This window comes from Phyllostomus discolor, chromosome 5, assembly GCF_004126475.2.
Source record: "Phyllostomus discolor isolate MPI-MPIP mPhyDis1 chromosome 5, mPhyDis1.pri.v3, whole genome shotgun sequence".
Classification (NCBI taxonomy): Eukaryota; Metazoa; Chordata; class Mammalia; order Chiroptera; family Phyllostomidae; genus Phyllostomus; species Phyllostomus discolor.
In genome coordinates this window covers 62,099,202-62,104,447 of record NC_040907.2, presented here as the reverse complement: position 1 = coordinate 62,104,447, position 5,246 = coordinate 62,099,202, and the positions used below count along the sequence as shown (strand labels likewise).

Sequence of the window (5,246 nt, the reverse complement as noted above, 5' to 3'; positions counted from 1 at the left end):
CCCTGGTGATACACAGAGATCTGATTAAGATAACTCAGATCACTGGGGAGAAGTAGGGTGGGGCAGTAGGGGGAGTTTGCCAAGGCATTTGTGGGCAGTCTAGGGTGGAGCTGGCTGAGAAGCCAAATGCCTCCAGAGTAATGGAAATAAAAAGAGGGCAGCTCTCTGGCTCTGAGAGAGCTCTCTGGCTCCTGAGTTGGCTCTCTCTCTCAGGTTCTTCTTCCCCCAAGATGCCGGGATGATCATGCTGCAGCTGCCTGCATTTCTCAACTGATGGTATTTTGGATGGGAAGAAACTCCAGGCACAGCCTAGGATCAGGCTGGCTTGGCAGAGGGTGGCAGGTTTATTCTCTGGGTGTTCTGGAGGGAACAGGCTCTGAGGCAGAAGCCTGCCATTCTTCCAAAATTGTGTAGTTTTTGTACATTATGTTGTTTTTAATTTGTAAACGAACCCTGTAGAAACAGGATAACTGAAAACTAATAAGGAAAAAAAGCTAGGAGTACTCAGGTGTTACAGTTTAGCCTTAATTGATAGGGTTGAGTGATTAAAGCTGTTACTTGATAGGCTTAAGTAACTGCTTTGGAACAAAGACTTCTTTCCTTTATCACCAAACCTTTGCCTCTGGATTTTTTTTTTTTGCCTGGGGGACGGCAGTGGGCAGCAGAACTCCAAGTGCTGTTCACCAACTCTAGCTTTGGCAGGTTCTAAATTTCTTTTGTTGTTGTTGTTGTTGTTTAGTTTTTATTTCATAATCATAAACTTAACTCTGCAGACCAGCTAGACTTGGAAGGGGCAGGGAAAACATGGAACCCACTGAACTGCGGTGAGAGCATGAAGATTATAGAACATTCCAAGCAGATGGGGGTGAAAGGGTGCTCTCCTGAGCTACAGAAGGAATGGTCTGGTGGTTAAGATAAAACGTAAGTCAAATGTATTAGAGTTGCCCACAGTCAGTGATGGTGATCTTCTGGCTGGTCTGCCATTCCTGGACCCGTAGCGCTCCGTGGCTGTCATGACGTCCATGCCGTCCTTCACCTGGCCAAAGACCACATGCTTGACGTCCAGCCACTTAGTCTTGGCAGTGCAGATGAAAAACTGGAAACCGTTTGTGTTGGGTCCAGCATTTGCCATGGACAAGATGCCAGGACCTGTGGGCTTCAGGACGAAATTCTCATCATCGAACTTCTCCCCGTAGATGGACTTGCCGCCTGTGCCATTGTGCCATGTGAAGTCATCACCCTGGCACATAAATCCCGGAATAATTCTGTGGAAGCAGGAGCCTTTATAACCAAATCCTTTCTCCCCAGTGCTCAGAGCATGAAAGTTTTCTGCTGTCTTTGGGACTTTGTCTGCAAACAGCTCGAAGGAGATGCGCCCCAAAGGCTCGCCGTCGGCAGCGATGTCAAAGAACACGGTGGGATTGACCATGGCTGGGCGCGGAGAGGTCCGAGGCGGCGGCGGCGTCTGCCAGGTTCTAAATTTCTGAGAGTAAGGTTGTATATTCTTTCCCAAAGCAATTGTGGCTTTTCTGTTTATGGATTAGAAAGTTACTTCAAGTATTTTTTATTTTACACTTGGAGGTACTCATTTGTTAAACACTGATGCAGTTTTTGATGCATGTTGAAACTTTGTGCCAGGTATATGGAATTTAATTGTTTTTACAAACAATACCTTTGGATGCTGATAATCTAACTAGGAAGACAAACACGTATATAAAAGGCAATGTGGTAAATACTGTGTGATAAAGCACCAGAAAGGACTAAATGAGCTTAGCAAAACCTGTAGCACCAAATATGTAGAATATCAGGGAAGACCACTTAAAAGATGGTGGAACTTTGTCAAGGTTTATGGGGAGGAGATATCCACAGTTTAAAAACAATGTTTCTGGCCAAAGGGAGGGAAAAAAACAAAGTACAGAAACCTTACCTAGTCTCTTACCAACCCTAGACCATCAGTCCACTATCAACTCTTCCCGAGACTTTGTAAGGGACTAATTGTCCCCCCAGCTTTTGTCCTGGTCTTATAGAGTGTATTCTAAACATGGTGCACAAAGGACCCTTATAAAATACAAATCCATGCATGTCGCTGAAGTGCCCAACCTCTTTCACTGATTCCTATAATAAAATCAAAGAATAAATATGTCAGAATAATATCCCAGAATACAAAAATAATAATAAATTTTTAAAGACACAACAATAAAATAAAAGACCTGAAATGACCTCTCAGGCTCTACAAACTCTCCAGTCCTTCACTTTACTGACATTCTGACCACTCTGCCCTGCAGTTGCTGGCTACCTTGATGACTTTCAAACGCCCCAGGCAGCCTTCCACCTCATGACCTATGTATTTGCAGCTTCCTTGGCCTAGAACACCCTTCCTGCATATACTCATGGGTCTCATTTCCTCCCGTATGCCAGATCTCTGATCAGCTGCCATCTAATCCAAAGCCATCTCTGACCACATCATGTAATACCCCACCACCTATGCTGGCATTCTCCACCTCTTCCAACCTGCTTATGTTTTCTTCAGAGCACTTATCACCATGGATCACTTTATACAGTTATTTACTTGGACATTATCCACTTCTACGCATTAGGCTGTAAGCTCCATGAGGGCATGGATTTTGTCTGTTCTGTTATATCCTCTATTTCTGAGTATTTTCACAGTACTGAAGTGGCCAATGCAGAATTAGAGGAGGAAACGTTGCATTGGTGCCATTGAATCAGGTATTAGGTGTGAAGAAGGGATTTGGTCTATTGAAGGGACTTGAACTGTCAAATGATTTGGAATACTTTGGAAATGCGAGTGAAATCTTTGGATTTTTATGTGCCCTCAGAGTCCCCCACCTTTCTTTTCCGGTGAATGTATTATTCCAAGGCTGCAAACCCTGATGAGCAAGCTCTGCTGCAACTAACGAGGGTTATGAAGACTTTAATAGTCTGTAATATTATCCAACAGAGCCTGATTAAACCTACCAGCTCATTTCACTGGCTACTAAGAAACCATTGAAGCATATAAAATTGGAATCATTGCTATTTACATATTTGAATCAAGAATAAGAAATTAAAAGAGACATAAGTTAATGTAATTTTAAAGTGAAGTAATCCTGTTCTTGTCAGTGTTGAACATGAAAAAGGAATTTGCATATTATAAGGATAACACACCAGGCTACACAGTAAACTTTTGATGTCAACACAGAGATTTTCAAATAAACAATAATGAATGCATAATTTTAGTTACAATGCTGGCTTTGTTGTGCATATTATATAAAATATGTAAAACTAAAGTCTGCAAAAAGGGGCTGTGTGGGGGCTTCTTGCAGCAACAGAAGAATATATCAAGGAGATTGTGAGTAAAGAGCAGTTGTAACTCAGCAGGCAACCAAAATTCAAGGTAAGATTCTAGGAAAAGATGAGACATCTGTCCTCTCTATGAGCTGAGACCTATGGGTTACAAGAAATATGAAAATGGTAAATCAGTTTCAGAAAATTATAAGAACTTCTATGGTATGTTTATAATCTTCCTCAGTTATCTGGTTCATTTTTTTCAAGGTCAACATTGAGTGACCATATGATCTTATTTCATTAATTGCTTATTCATTTTAGGAGATATTCAGTCAAAAATGTACTGTCTTAGATTCTAGAGAAGAAAGTAAATGGGAGGTGTATACATGAAGAGCTACATTACAACTTTCAGAAGTAATTTTTCTTCTATATATCTAGCCAACCAAAAGCTGCAATACAAATGATTCTCATATTTTCTTCCACTTTTATTAATATAACACTCCAATTCTGTTATTTATTTTTTAAATATTTTATGTATGTATTTTTAGAGAGGGGGAAAGGAAGGAGAAAGAGAGGGAGAGAAACATCAATATGTGGTTACCTCTCATGCGCCTCTTGCTGGGGACCTGGCCTGCAACCCAGGCATGTGTCTGACTGGAAATCGAACCAGCGACTCTTTGGCTTGCAGGCCCACACTCAATCCACTATGCTACATCAGCCAGGGCCAATTTTATTTTTTATTATTTAGAGGTATGAATGCTATAAAAGAAAAAGAAATGATGGAAAAGGAAAAGATATTTCAATGGAATTTTATGGAAAGAACATTACATTAAGAAAAAGCAGTAACTTTTGCTTAGTCAGATATAAATAAATACATTTTTTTAAATATAGATATTTTGTCCTTTGTGAGTTTGGATATGGTAAGGAAGTTAGGAACTATCTCATGTTATCCTCTGAACAGCTCTAAAGATAAGGTCATGGTATTTTCTTTTACAGATAAGAAAAGAAGTAATTGGAAGAGCTTAGTGACTCGCTCAAGGTTACAAAGCTAAGTTAGAAGCAGCATTGAGATATGAACCCAGGGCTGCCTGACTCTAACATTTTTGAACTTCCTAATAGTGTAGGTAATGTTATGCAGTATGCATTTCTCCAAAGAACAAGATAAAAATGTTCATCAGATTCTTAATGGCATAAAGTCATATGAAAGATACAGTAGCCCTGGTTTTCCTGGGGAACACAGGGTAAATACAGTGCAGGTTAAGAGTCAGGCTAACTTAATCTTACTGGCCTCAGGATGTTTCAGCATCACGGGGTAGATGAAATGATCTTGAAAGCTCCCTTCTTAGCTGCAGAGTTGACACAAGCTCAATACGCTCTGGTATAGACAGAATTTATTGGGATTGACTGCGTATCCGATCTAATGGTTTATGTGTATGTACTGATTGGTCAGCACCTTTGCCATATTTATGAAGAATTTTTTTTTAATTGAGCAAGGTTTCCCCATGTTAAATAATACGAACATCACTCCACATTATAAACATCATTTGCAATCAGTTCTGTGCTGCAACATTTCATCACCATCCAGAGAATGTTTCTCCATGGACGTCTCATCCAAGAGTCTCATAGCTCTCTTGTAAGACCACCAGTTGTTTCAGCATTCACTTGAGTGTCTACAAGATAAGGACAAATCCTGTATCTGTCCTAAGTGGTACTGCTCAGAAACTGTGTGTACTTCCCAAAACTCAGCATCGTTTCTGTGAACACTAGCATTGCATCTTATATGAAAAAAATGAAGAAAGGTAAATATTCAAATAAAAATAAAAATAGACTCTAATCCTTAAAGAAGATTGTAAAATTGTATGGGATAAAAGAGAATAAATAATGTCACACAAGATATTTAGACCTCAGCCTGCTGGGATGGTGTCCCAACAACATCACTCACCCCATTCCACTTGGAATCT

The 5,246-nt window shown here is 40.1% G+C and overlaps 1 pseudogene; it reads right to left on the bottom strand.

The window, feature by feature from the left end:
* Positions 1-728: 728 nt before the first annotated feature.
* On the bottom strand, positions 729-1,470 carry LOC114496604 (annotated as a pseudogene).
* Between the last annotated feature and the right edge of the window lie 3,776 nt (positions 1,471-5,246).